The sequence below is a fragment of the Pelodiscus sinensis genome, chromosome 6 (assembly GCF_049634645.1).
Source record: "Pelodiscus sinensis isolate JC-2024 chromosome 6, ASM4963464v1, whole genome shotgun sequence".
In the NCBI taxonomy this organism is placed as follows: Eukaryota; Metazoa; Chordata; order Testudines; family Trionychidae; genus Pelodiscus; species Pelodiscus sinensis.
In genome coordinates, this window is record NC_134716.1 from 103683870 (window position 1) to 103698481 (window position 14612).

Sequence of the window (14612 nt, forward strand, 5' to 3'; positions counted from 1 at the left end):
CTCCCCCCCCCCCCCTTCTTGGGCAGAGACAGGAACTGAACTTAAATATGCCACATCCCAGATGTGCTGTCACCACTGTGTTAAAACTTATAACCAGTGGTTACTGTTTAGGAATCCCAGCTGCCTAACTCCAGGAAAGGGGTTCCAAGTTGTGAGTCACTAGCAGAGCTATGTGCCTATATCAGGCTGTAGGAAGGCCCTTATACATCTTTGAGAGGACTGGGGCTTAGGACATAGCCTCAGGGCCGGATTAAGGCATGGGCTAACCAGGCAGCTGCCTGGGGCACCAACCTATGGGGGGTGCCTCATGGCAGCTGTAAGGAGCACACAGCGCTCCTTATAGTTTCCATCAGGCACCGCGTGCCCAGCTCCCAGATCGCGGGCTGCAGCAGCTCCCAGCGGCCACCCTGCAGCGGCTGCCCGGGGTGTGGGCTGTGTTAACCCCCACAGCACGCCAGCCAGCAGTGCCCTTCCCCCTGCAGTCGCAGGGCCCTGCATGGCCAGGCTCGGCCTGCCCCGGGCTGCATGCCAGCGGCGGTAGCCAGGTGGGGCCAGGCAGGGCACATGTGCCCTCCCCCACACACCGAGCAGGGGCAGAGCCACGCATGCGCCCCCCCCCCCTCACGTGCCGGCGCGGGGCCATGCATGTGCCCTCCCCCATGCACTGGTGCGGGGGCAGGGCTGCGTATGTGCCCTCCCCAACCCGGGGAACAATTAATCTGTCTGCCCAGGGCGCTGGAATGGCTTGGTTCAGCCCTACACAGCCTACCCTAAACAGTTCCCCGCTTAGCATGCTGGTTCTTGTGGATTGCATCCTCAGGTGTGTTTATCAATGTACAAGAAGCCTGCACAACTAATTCATGGTTTCTTGGCTGTAGTGTTATCCCTGCTGTAACAATTATTTGCAATCCCAGTTTGTGGATCTGGGCCCCTGGTTGGAGCAAAGTACTTTAACATAAAAAATAGGTGAGAGCCTGCCCTATAGTGAATGTTTTTGGAACGGATGATCTAATACCATGTACTGATCATTTTTGTCATAGTGAGCTGAGAGGATCCTTCTGGAGCTATACTGTAATTACAAATCTAGTCACATTTCTGGAGGCTGATGTCCTTGCAGCTCATAACAGACAAATGCTTCAGAAATGCACTAAAAACAAGGATAATGCTCATCAAGACAAAGGATAGTTCATTGGTTAGGGCCCTACTCTAAGACCTTGTTTCAATTCTCTGCTCTGCTACATGTTTCCTGTTTGTCCTTGGGCAAATCACTTAGAGGGAGAACTGAAGCTCAGAGTGACTAAGATGGGGATGGGCATAAGAATGGCCATACTGGGTCAGACCAAAGATCCATCTAGCCCAGTATCCTGTCTGCCAATGCCAGATGCTCCAAAGGGAGGGATCACAACAGGTAATCCTCACATGATCCCTCCCCGTCACCCACCTCCAGACAAACAGAGGCCAGGGACACCATTCCTATCCATCCTGGCTAATAGATTCATGGAGGTTAGGTCCATCAATGGCTATCTAGCTCAGGCCTGGACAAAATGTGGGCCAGACATGGCCCACCAAGCCCCCGGATCTGGCCCGTGGATGCAGCAGGGAGCCCCAGGCAGGCTCCTCAGCTTGACCTGTAGCCCTGCACATCGTGCAGAAATGCAGCTGCAGGGCTCCGTTTGTTTTAAAACTGGAGGGGGGGGGGGGGGAGTTTTAGGAGCCACCCCACCCCCAGTAAATTCCCATTGGCCGGTTTCTGCCAGAAACCGGCCAATGCAAGCTGCTTGTAGGAGAAACAGGCAGCCAAGAAGAACCACACCCCCTCTCCTCTGCTCAGTTATTCATGAAGCTCATAGCCAGGCAGGCTGGCAAACATTTTAAGTCGGCAGGCAGGCAGGCTAGTTTGGCAGCTGGCAAGTAAGTCTCTTGGCCACAGCCTGCTTTTGGCGCTTCAGCCCTTTCCTGCCCCAACTTTCTGCCTCCCCTCAATATGCTCAAGTCCTTTGTCCCCTTCTTATACCCGCACTCCCTCCCAGGTCTGGCACCCCAATCTCCTGCCCAGATCACAATCCCCTTCTACTCTAGGTCACATCCCAAACCCCTGCACTCCTGTCCCCTACCCTAGGTCACAACCGCCTGCTTCATCCTAACTCCCTCCAAGACTCCAGTCTCCCTCCTGCTCCCCAATCTGTTACCCCAAGCTCCCTTCTGCACCCAACCTCTATCCCAAACCCCACACCTCCTCCATTAATATCATGGAGGAGTGTGACCCTTGACCACTTTCCAAAATCTTGGAGTGGTCCCCCATTAAAAATTGCCCACCCCTGAGCTAGCTCTTTTTTGAACCCTATTAAAGTTCTAGCCTTCATCATATCCTCTGGCAAGGAGTTCCACAGGTTGACTGTGCACGGAGTGAAGAAAAACTTCCTTTTGTTTTAAACCTGCTGCCTATTAATTGTTTGGTGACCTCTAGTTCTTTTTATTGTGGGAAAAAGTAAAAAAATTTTCCTTATTTATTTTCCATACCAGTCATGATTTTATAGACCTCTATTATATCCCCCCTTAGTCTCCTCTTTTCTAAGCTGTAAAGTCCAAGCCTTTTTAATCTCTCTCCATATGGGACCCATACCAAACTTATAATTTGTGTTGCCCTTTTCTGAACCTTCTGTATAATCACATCTGCTTGGTCACTCACCTATGAGAGGTGAGTTAATAGTTAACAATCATTTAATACTTCATTCAAAATGTGTGTGCATCTGTGAGAAATAGAATGATCAATGATCAAACCTTTACCCTATTTTACCTTTTTGTGTGTGACTCTGATAAGTTGTCTGAATTTAGGCTTTGAACCAGCAAAAACTCAGGTATATGCTTTATGAATAATAAACAGGACTACTCTTGTTAGTAGAATGCAAACTCCCAATACCAGGCCTTTGTTTCTTTAAGCCACACTGCATGTGCCATATCAACTAAAATTAGTAAACAATATTAATAATCCGTGGTAATAAATTTCAGCAATTTACTAGGTACATTCTTGGTTCCTGTAGCCAGTAATAGCAAAAGGGTGTTATAAGAATATATGTTCTATACTGTTCCTATTACCAAGCAATGTAGGACCCAGGCTCTCAAAGGTATTTAGGTTTCTAATTCCAGTAAGGGTTAGGCTTTGTCTCCATGTGGATATGGCCCGGTCACTAAAAGTTTGGCAGCATAAATGCTGTTTGTTGACACTTTTGCACTCAAAAAACCTTCCAACTCCATGAGCCTGTTTGCGCTTTGTTGTTGTTTACACTAGAACTTGCCATGGCAATACTTTGTCATGGGGTAGGAGCTAATCACTTATGAATGACAAAAAGCATTGTCAAAGTCTCATACATCTAAATATCTTTGAGGATCTCTGGCTGTTCTCTTACTGTTTTCAACTCCATTGTATATCTGACTGCTGAATGATTATACTAAACAATTACAATTATCTGACTGATTTGCACATGCAGACAAATACGCAAATATAAAAAACTTGGCCAATTGCTATATTGAATAGAAACAGATGATACTGAAACACATTAGAATAGTAACCTAATCTGTAGGCAGGTTTTAATTTAAGTATGCTGTCAGGGGGCAATAAGGAATATTTACATGCAATTACTCTGAGGCAGAAATTTTACTATCCTAAAATAGCTTTGCTATTTAAATATACCCTTAGTCTGAAGTCAGCAAAGTTAGAAAGTGAGATCCTTTTCTGGTACAAAAGGATCTAGGTCCACTGATGTCAATGGACACACATCCATTAACAACTGAAGATGTGGGCCCACATCTCTCTTCTAACATGAAGATTGGCATCTTGAAAATGGTTAAAAAAAATCAGTTACACTTGTCATTGTAAACGCCAACTCTTTAAGGATGCCTCAGTAAAAACATTAAAACATTTTTAATCCATTTCATGAACTCTCAAGAGAGGGACTTATGCCTGGAGAACATCTGCCATCATATAGAAACATGTCAGAGCAGCCTCAGTGCTCTCTTTTTCCATGTATCCCACACTCACAATCATCCCTATGCTGTCCTTATGCATGAAATCCCCTCTCTTCTGATAGTCAAAGGCATCATTATCTCTTTGTTCAAATCTAAAAACTCCCTTTTCCTACACTCAGTAGCAGATTCTGTGTAATGCAGAAGCCATCTTCAGAAAGCACAGCAACGTAAAAAGCACAGCTGTTTAAAACAGGAATTAAAGACTTTGATACCACAGAAGCTACACAGGAATCTAATCAACAGAAAATAATTGGTGAAGTTAGGGTTTGTCTGGATATTGGAGCCCTTCAGTGGAGAAAAGTACCATAGGACCTGTAACTGATGGCCAGTAGCCAGGCCCAGAGTTGCATGATTTTTTTTTTTTTTTTTTAAACAAGAGAGACAGCATCTTGCTTATTCATACCACACTTGACTCTGGGGCACTGGTTCAGTAACTATTCAAAGAGAAGTGTGTCACCCTGAAATCACTACTTGCACTTTCTACAGGACCTGTTTTTTCTCCATTCAGGTATTAACCGGTTGTAATCCATCTTTAGACAGGAGAGCTGCAGAGGCCAGACACTGAGGTTGGATGATGGGAATTAGCACTGACAACACCACATTTTAAAAATTCTCCTATATTGATAAGGAAGCAAATAGTATAATTGCTAATTGTATGTAATTAAAGGAACTCCTAGTTAAAGGAATTCTTCAGTGTTCTTAACATTCTCCTTCACACAAGAAAATAGCTTAAGGGAATAAAAATGTTGGTTGGCTACCATGGTCTGTTTGTTCAGATTCCTTACTTCTGTGCATATTTTACCCAGACTTTTCTATTCCTGTTGTTGAATGTGATTTACTCAAGTCTTGGAGACACTGGTAAATGCAGACATGCCAATAATAGTGGCAAATGCCAAGGAGAAAAAAAATAATTGGAGCACAGGTTTATATTGGCAACATGGGATTTGATGAAAAGCATGGCTTCTGAACCATGACAATTAATCACAGAAGTAACCATCAGATATCAGCTCCAGGGGTCATATGGGTAGTATTATTTCATGCTTCTAAAAGCATGAGACTAAGTAAAACTCAGCCACTCTTAAAAAAAGCAAAGTGGATTTACAGAAGCAATTTTCCCCAATATTCTGCAAAGTACTAATTTTTATTTAGATTGTTTCCCTAGACTTCATGGGGGGGGGGCGGGAAGAGGGGGCACAATATTGCCACTAGTCCCATAGTCCTTTTCATTAGTGCACAGAGCAGGCTGCATAGTCAAAGGCAAAATCCCCCCTCTCCAACTCTCCATTAGGAAGCACATCTCTGTGATGCCTCAGTGACATAATTTGGAGCTAAACAAGATTAGACATAAATCAGGAAGTGCATGAGATTAGAAAAAAAGCAGCAGCCCTGGAAAAGCAGAGATCCCATTATGAAACTCAGAGTAGGCATCATGCATTGTAGAGGATCACTTCTGTGCAGCTCTAATGTTGTTTCATACTTACCCAATAATGTTTCAACTACTCTTTCTTCAGAATGTTTTCATTCTTCTCACCCTAATTCTTCCTCCCCTTGACCCATCTTCCAATCCATTTTCTACAATCCATTTTCTACACTGTTACTCCTACATAATCCATCAGATTTACCTAAGCATAATAGAAGAATATGGCTCCATCAGGCTGGGATTTAATCAGAAGTGTCCTTCTGCCCATCCACGGAAGGAAGGTTTAGCGGTTACAGGGCCGGCCCAAGTCATTCATGCGCCCCGAGCGCAGCAGCCCCGGGCTCCCAGCACATGCGTGGCAGCCCCACACAGTGCCCCTTACAATGGGGCGCCCTGGGCAGTAGCCCGGTCAGCCTGTAGCGTGGGCCGGCTCTGAGTGGTTAACATCTGGTCTCAGGAGACCAACATTCAATTCAATGTGACCTACGGCAAGTCACTTGGGCCCAGATCCTCAAAGCTATTTAGGCACCTAACTCCCATAAGATTCTGTCTCCGTTCCCCATGTCTTAATGGGAACAATACTTTCCTGATTCACATGGGAGTGGTTATAATAAATCATGGTTTAATGATGGTGACAGAGGGAGCCATAGAAGTATCATAAATAGTGCAGAATCTCTACCTAGTCCTTCCCTTCACATGCCAACTTCACTGCTGTCTCAAAGGAAATATTAGTTCAAACAAAAATGCTACTCTATTTACCACAACATAGTTTGTTGCTAAGGAAGACTGATGTTCCTGAGGAATACTACCCCAGTATGTGCTAGCAGAAGTTATTGCAAAAATAGATTAGCAGCAAATACTAAATATCAAGACACTAAAGAAATGCTAGATAAGGAAAATATTATGCAAAAACAAAGGCTGCTGCTGAGGATTTCTGGTAGCTATTTAAGAAATGGATTCCATTCATCTGCTAACAACTTGAGAATGTGAATTCCTTTATCTGCATAACCAATGATAGATTGTACACTTGGGCACAAACTTGCTATATTTTACTCAGCTAAAAAATAAAAGCTTGAGGACTATTCATATGAGTAAAAAGATGGCAACATTGAGTTTGCTTCCATTTAAGACAATCACTGCTTTCTCATTGGAAAGCCTCATCTACAGCTGACCACAGTTAAGTTCAAGAACAAGAGATCTGGCACCTGTATATCATGGGAAATAATAAAAGAGAATGTCTTACACATTGGGTGTATAGTAAAGATAAGAGAAGGAAGCAGGACAAGATAAGGGAGGTACAGGTTGAACCTCTCTAGTCCACTACCTGACTGGTGTCAAACCACAGGAGGTTAACAGTCTAGCAGCATTACCAAGATTTCTAATTACTGGGCTCTTAGAAGACATTTAGGAGTAAATTAGAGCTAAATACCAGCACAGAATGCTAAGAGCCAGGACTGGTGACTGCAAACAAAACTTTCTGGGACTACAGGAAGCTTGCCCACTCATGATAAGTGGACATCTGAATGCTGCCAGACCAGAGAGTGCTGGACTAAAGAGGTTCAATCCATAGTGAGAAAATTAAGTAGAATATGGATGTAAGAAAAATAGCTTTGCATTTAATACAAAAAACTTAAATGCTCTGTAACGTATTTAAATGGCTCCACATTGATATAAAAGGGTTTTAAAGTAACCTATGAAGATGAAGATTCCAGAAGATAAAGCTACTTGACTTAACTTCAAGAAAAGTAATGACACTGGTCATAATTATAACATCCAAACTTGTTTTTCATTTTGTTGCTGGATAAGTGTTGAGTATCAAGTTATTTTTACAGGATTTGTGTGTTGAATTTTCCGTAAATAGTTGATATAATTCTCTCTCATGACATTTTCACCCCGATAACATGTTGGCTTCCTTCCTCAAAAGGAGTCTCTGGATCTGGATCTTTTAATTTGTGGGGGAGAAGGGAGAATTCACATCCTCACAATCTCTATATTGTGGGGGAAAAAAAGCCCACAAAATTCTTTCAATTGGTGATTTTCCAAGAGTGCCGCTAGCTAAGGATGACCAAACTCAAATGTGGTTGGACCATGCCATATGACTCCAAAGTGTACTGCACTGTATTCTTCTAAAAATGCATAGGGAGTTGCTGCAAGGCAAAGTGAAGCTTGCAAATCAATCAATCAAGAGTAAGGCTGAGAAGTTATGCCTTTCAGATCAACAAGTCACCTGAGAGAACATGGACATTCCAGCAGCGTTGAGTGAAATTTGTAACTGATTAAATAGGAAATTCCAAAAATTGAACGGTTTTTAATCCCCAAAAAAGGGACAAAAAGTTGAAATTCCTTTTTTTTGTTGGAGTGGAAATTCTACATGAAAAACTTTAATTAGAAATATCAAAATATTTTGTTTCAAAATTTTAAATTGAAATAATATTCAGACATTCTTTAGAGGCAGGTCAACATCAAATTACATGTCCTGACTGCATTGCCTTACAGGACTTGTAGTTCAGGCCATCAACTCTCCTGCAAATGGCTACAAATTCTACAATGACTATGGAAACAATGGGAGCCTAAACCACAAATCCCACAAGGTAGTTCACTAGGGAAATGCAGTTTACTTGTTTTTAGTTGATTAGAAACATTTTGGTCTATTTAATACAATGAAATACTCTCATTTGGGCCAAACACACCCAAAACAAAGTATTTCATTTTGATTTTCCCAACAGACAATTGAACACTCAAAAATTTCTGGAAAATTTCAATTTTTTTGCATAAGCTATTTTTTTCCATTGGAGTGCTCTTCTGATGGAAAATTGCTGACTTCTCTAAGTTCCAGTTCCTCAAAAGGCACGGTCAGCTTAGGGGAAGCAGGCCAAGGCATCAACAGGCAAGCTATGCCTACCTTTGACCAGTATGCCTGCCCCTGAACAAAGAGCAGTAGTAAGAAGCATGGTTGCAGCAGATCTAGCTCCTAGACCTCAGTTCACCCTGTAAGAGTCAAGAAGCCTGCAAAAGCCAGAATTTGCAACTCTTCTGTTCTCATGTTGTAGCCCACGGTCCAGTGTTTCTCATCAGTGTTAACAGTAAGCTGTGGACTTCAAAGTGCTGAGAGACCATCCTGGTTCCTAAACTTTCTACTAGAAAATCTCTTCTGCCCTGCCCACAGGAAGTTTTAGCACTGGGAGGATGAGCCAAGCAAGCATGGAAGGGGATGCTGGACAGTAATCCTGCCCTGTTTCTTTACAGAATAAAATAAAACATTCCTGGTGGTTTCTCTGTGTGAGTCTGGTCTGAGGTGAATACACACAACACAGAACACAATGAGGACCCTCAGGCCCAGTTTCCCAAAGTTGTGTAAAAAGCCTTCAGGAAAACAAAGCCTAGTTTGGACAGCCCCAATTTGAACAGCAAACATGAGTGGAAGGTATTATGTGTCTTATCTTTTAGGCTCTTTTGGTTTTGTTATTTGGGAAGTCTCAACCTACTTGCATGTGTGTTCGAGCACCTTAAAAGTCCACATGACAGACACTTAACTACTTGGATGACTTAATTCAAATCCAATATTGAACTTGCTCATTTGTTGATTTGAAAGCTGTATCGATGTATTCTTAATTAAGTTTTAATTTTAATAGTTTAGTTTGAGCGAGATTTAATAGTTATAATACAAATTATAAAAAGATAGTGTCACATCTCTTTCAACAGGCAGTTTGGGTGTACTGAACCCTAAGTGGATGTCAGCTGGTTAACCTAAAAATCTGATCAGCTTGAGTAGTTAACTTCACACAGGGTTGGATCAAGACCTCTTTGAAAATGCATCTCAAGCATACAAAATGATCCTCACACCACAGACACCCTCTTCTCCTAGCCCTCTATCAAACACAAGTAAATAAAATCTGAATATGAAACAAAATCCAAGTGATAAAGTGACAGTCTATTAAGTGCACTAAGAACTTTTACATTGCTACCAATTATGCATGAGAACCACTCAGATACTGTGTTGATAAAATTTTAAAATAAGGGAGAAGGAGGGAATGTGATAAGAAAATGGGTTAAATGGAAAAAAAAAAAAAAGAGAGGAAAGATAACTGAGGGGCAGAATTTATGCAAAAAACATACCGAGAGAAACAATTAACATCAAAAGAATGGAGCAAGGAATGATTTAACAGAAGTGACAGGTCAGGGAAGGGGAAAAGAACTGGCTAGTGATCAGAAGCACCATTTTAATACAACTTAAAATTCTAGATTCACATATGGGCAGAGCCTTCAGATCCTCTCATTAGTGCCTCAGGTGTTCCTTAGACCCATTCATGAATCTGATCAGAAGCCAGAGAGAGCAGAGCTTTAGAGTCAGAGAAACAGACATAACTAAACAGAAAAAAAGAATGGTAAGCAAAGACTAACCCACTGTGTACAATACATTTCAGTAACAACTCCCAGAAGTATATGCTATATATTTCAATCCATAAATGATAAATAAATACAGATATAAAAATTAATGATGGATTCCCCCCCCCCCCCAGAAATTGTCCCCCCCAAAAAAAAAAGTCTCTTGAAGTGTGGGATACACGTTTGTGGGGCCATAAGAAAAGTTTGTATTCACAATGAATCATACAGTTCTCCAGAATTGAGGATAGCAAAGAACATGGCTAGTACTCAAGCCCACAGATATTATGGAATGTTACTGGCAGTGATGTTGTAACACTTTTAACAACATTGTATCTGGTGAGGTTTAGAAAGACCATTGCAACTTTCCAAACCGAAAGCAGGTGCATTGCTGCTTTAAAGTGTTCCCTTTTTTAAAAATTGAAATTGTAGGAAATTATTTTGAAATGAGAAGCACTGTGGCTTTTATTTGTGATAGCTACTGAATCAACCCACACTGCTTTTCCAACAGAAAAGTCACTGTCCTGTTCATTTTCAAGTTTTTATTCTTCATCTTTAGCACACATATCAATGACAGTTCCTTCCACTAAATTACAACATACCTGGACTATAGTAAAGCATTTGAAACAGTCTCACATGACTACCTTATAAATAAACTAGGGAAATACAACCTGGATGGGGCTACTATGAGGTAGGTGCATAACTGATTGGATAACTGTTCATGGAGATTAGTTATCAATGGTTCACAATCATACTAGAAGAGCATAACAAGTGGGGTTCCACAGGGATCAGTTTTGGAACCAGTTCTCTTCAATATTTTCATCAATGATTTAGATAATGACATAGTGAGTACATGTATAAAGTTTGTGGATGATACCAAGCTGAGAGGGGTTGCAAATGCTTTAGAGCAGGGGTGGCCAACCCTGTGGCTCTGCTGAAGTTAATATGTGGCTCCTTGTTCAGGCACTGACTCTGGGGCTGCAGCAATAGGTGCCACCTTTCCTGTGCTCAACTCCTGGCTCCACCTCCTCCTCCAATTGTATTGTGCCCTCGCTCCTTCCCTCCCCATGGAGCTTCCTGAGTGCCATGAAACAGCTGATTGCAGTGGGCAGGAGGCACGGGAAAGGAAGAGGAGGCACGGATCGGTGGAGCTGCTGGTGGGCAAAAGATACTGGAGATGGGAGAGGAGGCACCTGATGGGGGACTGCTGACAAATTACTGTAGCTCTTTGGTAATGTGCATTGGCAAACTGTGGCTCCTTCTCAGGCTGGCCACACCTGCTCTGGAGGATAGGGTCATAATTTAAAACAAGCTGGACAAACTGGAGAAATGGTCTGAAGTAAACAGGATGAAATTCAATAAGGACAAATGCAAAGTACTGAACTTAGGAAGGACAATCAGTTTCATGCATACAAAATGGGAAGCAACTGTCTAGGAAGGAGTACTGCAGAAAGGGATATAGGAGTCATAGTGGACTTGAGTCAGCATAACACTGTGGCAAAAAAAAAAAAAAAAGGCAAAAAAGCAAACAATTCTGGGATGTTTTAGCAGAAGTGTTTTGAGCAAGACATAAGTAATTTTTTGTTCTCTTCTGCTCTGATTAGGCTTCAACTAGGGTACTGTGCCCAGTTCTGGCTGCCACATTTCAGGAAAGAGGTGCAGACCTAATTAGAGTGGGTGGAAAATATTTTGTTGGCAAGGGACAAAAAGCTTTCCCAGAGAGTTCTGGGAGCCAGAGAGACAAAGAGCTCTCTGAAGCTCCAGCTCCTGGACCTCACTGTTTGGTCAATTGCACACATGAAACTGTGAAGAGGCTTCCAGGGAGCTGAGAAATCCTATTTCAGTTCTTCCCAGGTGGGTTTAAAAGCAAAACAGATGTGTTTCTATAAACATTTCATCCTAGATCAGGATTATCACCCCCACCACCTGATCACAATTTTTATAGAAAGGACTCTGCTCCCCCTCCACTTGCTATTTTTAGAGCCAATAACTCAGTCATTGGACGCGCCAAATCTCTCTTCCTGCTCAAGTGAAATAGCTTGTTTGGGGCTTCTGAAAACCAAGGATTGCTCCGTCCCCCTCAAATTAATAAGCTGTTTGACATTGGCCTGATTTTCAAAGGTGAATTCCCACAAGTTTCATTGAACTTCAGAGGAACTGCAGGTGCTCAGCTCTCTGAAAACAAGACATTATTTCATTGTTCAAATTGCTTTTACAAATGTCCAAAGAAGAAAACTTTTATTTGCATTCACATCCCTAATCTCACTGTAGGCGTTATCCAGTGTTTGTGTTACATGGGCAGCATATTGTTAAGGGCCCTGTTATAGTAGAAATTAGTAGCCACATTTAAGATAAAACAATGTATACCTCATGTAAAATATTTTGCTAGAACACTGATTCTTTGATCTAGGCCATGTCCACACTAGGGCTATATCTAGACTACAAGCCTCTTTTGAAAGAACAAGGCTGCAGTCTAGACGCAGGTGAAGTTTTCAAAAAAAGCTACTTTTTTAAAAAAACCTGTAGTCTAGACACACCCGAGGAAACTATTTTGAAATAACTAAATTCCCAATTTTACAAAAATTGAAATAGCATGTCCACACTACGGGGAAGTCTCAAAGTTAGCCTGAGGCAGGCTCTGCTAATGTGGATGAGCTACCTTGACTTAGAGCCCCAGGAAGTACAGGTGAGTAATTAGTTTGAATTACTCTGGAGAGTAGTTATTTTGAAATAGTGGCACCAGAGCATCCATATGACCACTGTTTCAAAATAACCATTTTGAAATTAGTGTTATTCCTTGAGAAAAGCAGGAGTACAGATTTCAAAAATAAGTGGCCCATTATTTTGAAACAGGTTTGGTAGTGTGGATTCTCCGCTTATAAATTCGACCTTACGGGGTTATTTCAAAATAAAGCCCAAGTCACAGGGACAGAGTCTGGTACTCCTACTTATGTTGAAACCACTGGTATTTACTGACAGGTTCAGGTACTACTTTAAAGGAGCTAAAGACTCAGAATCTGACAAATGTAAATCAGTTAAAAGCAAGTTTGTGGTGGCAACTATCAAATAAGAAAAATAATTGAGAAATACGGACACTGTTTTTTATTAATTCAATTAACATTCTTGGTCTTAAGCTTCAGAATGAGTGGAAACCTGCAGGTAATCAAGCTATAAAACTTGCATGATCACTGATCCAGACTATCAACAGCAATTCCAAGAAGATATCTTAAGTAGATGTTCTGTTTGAGAAAAAATTGCCTCAGGTTCCAGCCATTAACATCATGTCTGGCTGAATTCAAAACAAGTAACCCTGCAGAGAAGTTTCTCAGAATACATTGCAATCTCAGTGTAGCTGAGCTAATGGGGAAGCTAATTCCCTACAAGATGTACAAGTTGTTTATATTTGTATGTAATGTAGCCACCCCGGCCTGTTTTCCAGAAACCCACTAAGAAAAACGAGAATCCATGTATCTAATCAAAACACAGAACAAAAATTCAACCTCATTTGATGTGCATGATACTAAGTACTGTAGTAGCTGAACTTGGAATCTTAGACAAGATGTGTGGATGGTTTAAATCATTTAATTTTAGATCAGCTTTTGGGACTAGCAACATAATCTTAACCATACGCGTGCGCAGTACATTTCATTAGGGTATGCACCCAAATAATTTTTTTAAATGTATTCTTTGACCCATTAGCCACACCTCTGGAGGTAACACTTTTGGGGCAATATGGACACCTTTTATTTCTGGTCATGTGATCCACCTCCTCACCCCAAAGGGTTTTCCCACCATCCTCTTACCAATAGGGATTAGTTTGGCCCTCACCAACCCTCTCACCCCCCATGCAACTACCCTGCAATTGCATTAACCTAAGTGTGACATTAACTCGGGAGGTGGAGAGGCTGGGGGAAGTGTTCCTTCTAAGAGTTTCCTCCCATGAGCACAATACATTGTGTTGTGCACCAGTACTGAGTTTGTGGCTTGTTTGGATGTGCCACTGTGGCACCCAAGTTATTAATAAATATCTTATGAACCTCTACCTTTCCCCTCCACTGCTGTCTCCATCAGCTCCCCTGGTGCCTGCTGCCCCCCACCCCAACCCCTCACCCACCTCTGCTGTCCTGACTCCTGCCCTTCTCACTGCTCTCGGTCTTCCTGAGACCTGCCCCCCTCCACCAGCCCTTCTCTCCCCCTGTGCCCACTCCTCCAGTAGCCCCACTCTGATCATGTGAGCTACCCCTCCTCATCCCCTCTCTTAACACTTCCCTCTACACACCTGCCCTGCCTCTCTCTTCTGGTGCTGGTCCCTGCCCTGCAGGTGTCTGCCCTTCTGCTTCACCCCCAGAATCTCTTGGCACCTGCACCTTCCCTTACCCCTGTACTCTCCTGGTGCGTCCCCATTCCCTCACTGCCCCTGCCCCTTTGCCTTCTTTTTCCCTGATGCCCACCCCCTCATCACCCTCTGCCCCCATTCCCCTCATGCCCCTCTGTGCCCTCACACGTGCCTTGCTCCATCCCCACCTTCCTCATTCCCACCCCTTCTTTCAAGCCTTCTCCCAGCACCTCTCCTTCTCCCCTCTAGCTCCCAAAGCCCTTCCCCTCTCCTCACATCATCCTATCCCGCCCCCCCACTGACACCTCCCCTCCTGCCCTTTTCCTCATTGTCTGCACTTGGCCCCCTGGCATTTGTCTCTCCTACACCCTGTCCCTTGGTGCCTTCCTCTTTCTTCTCCGGACCTGCCCCCCTCTTCGCAGCACAAGCCCCTTCCTCTCTGACCCC

At 42.8% G+C, this 14612-nt stretch overlaps 1 long non-coding RNA gene across 1 annotated transcript in view; it reads right to left on the reverse strand.

Moving 5' to 3' along the window:
• LOC142829962 (uncharacterized) overlaps positions 1-14612 on the reverse strand; it is a 190309-nt gene that overhangs the window by 153403 nt on the left and 22294 nt on the right. The gene's annotated exons all lie outside the window — the stretch shown is intronic.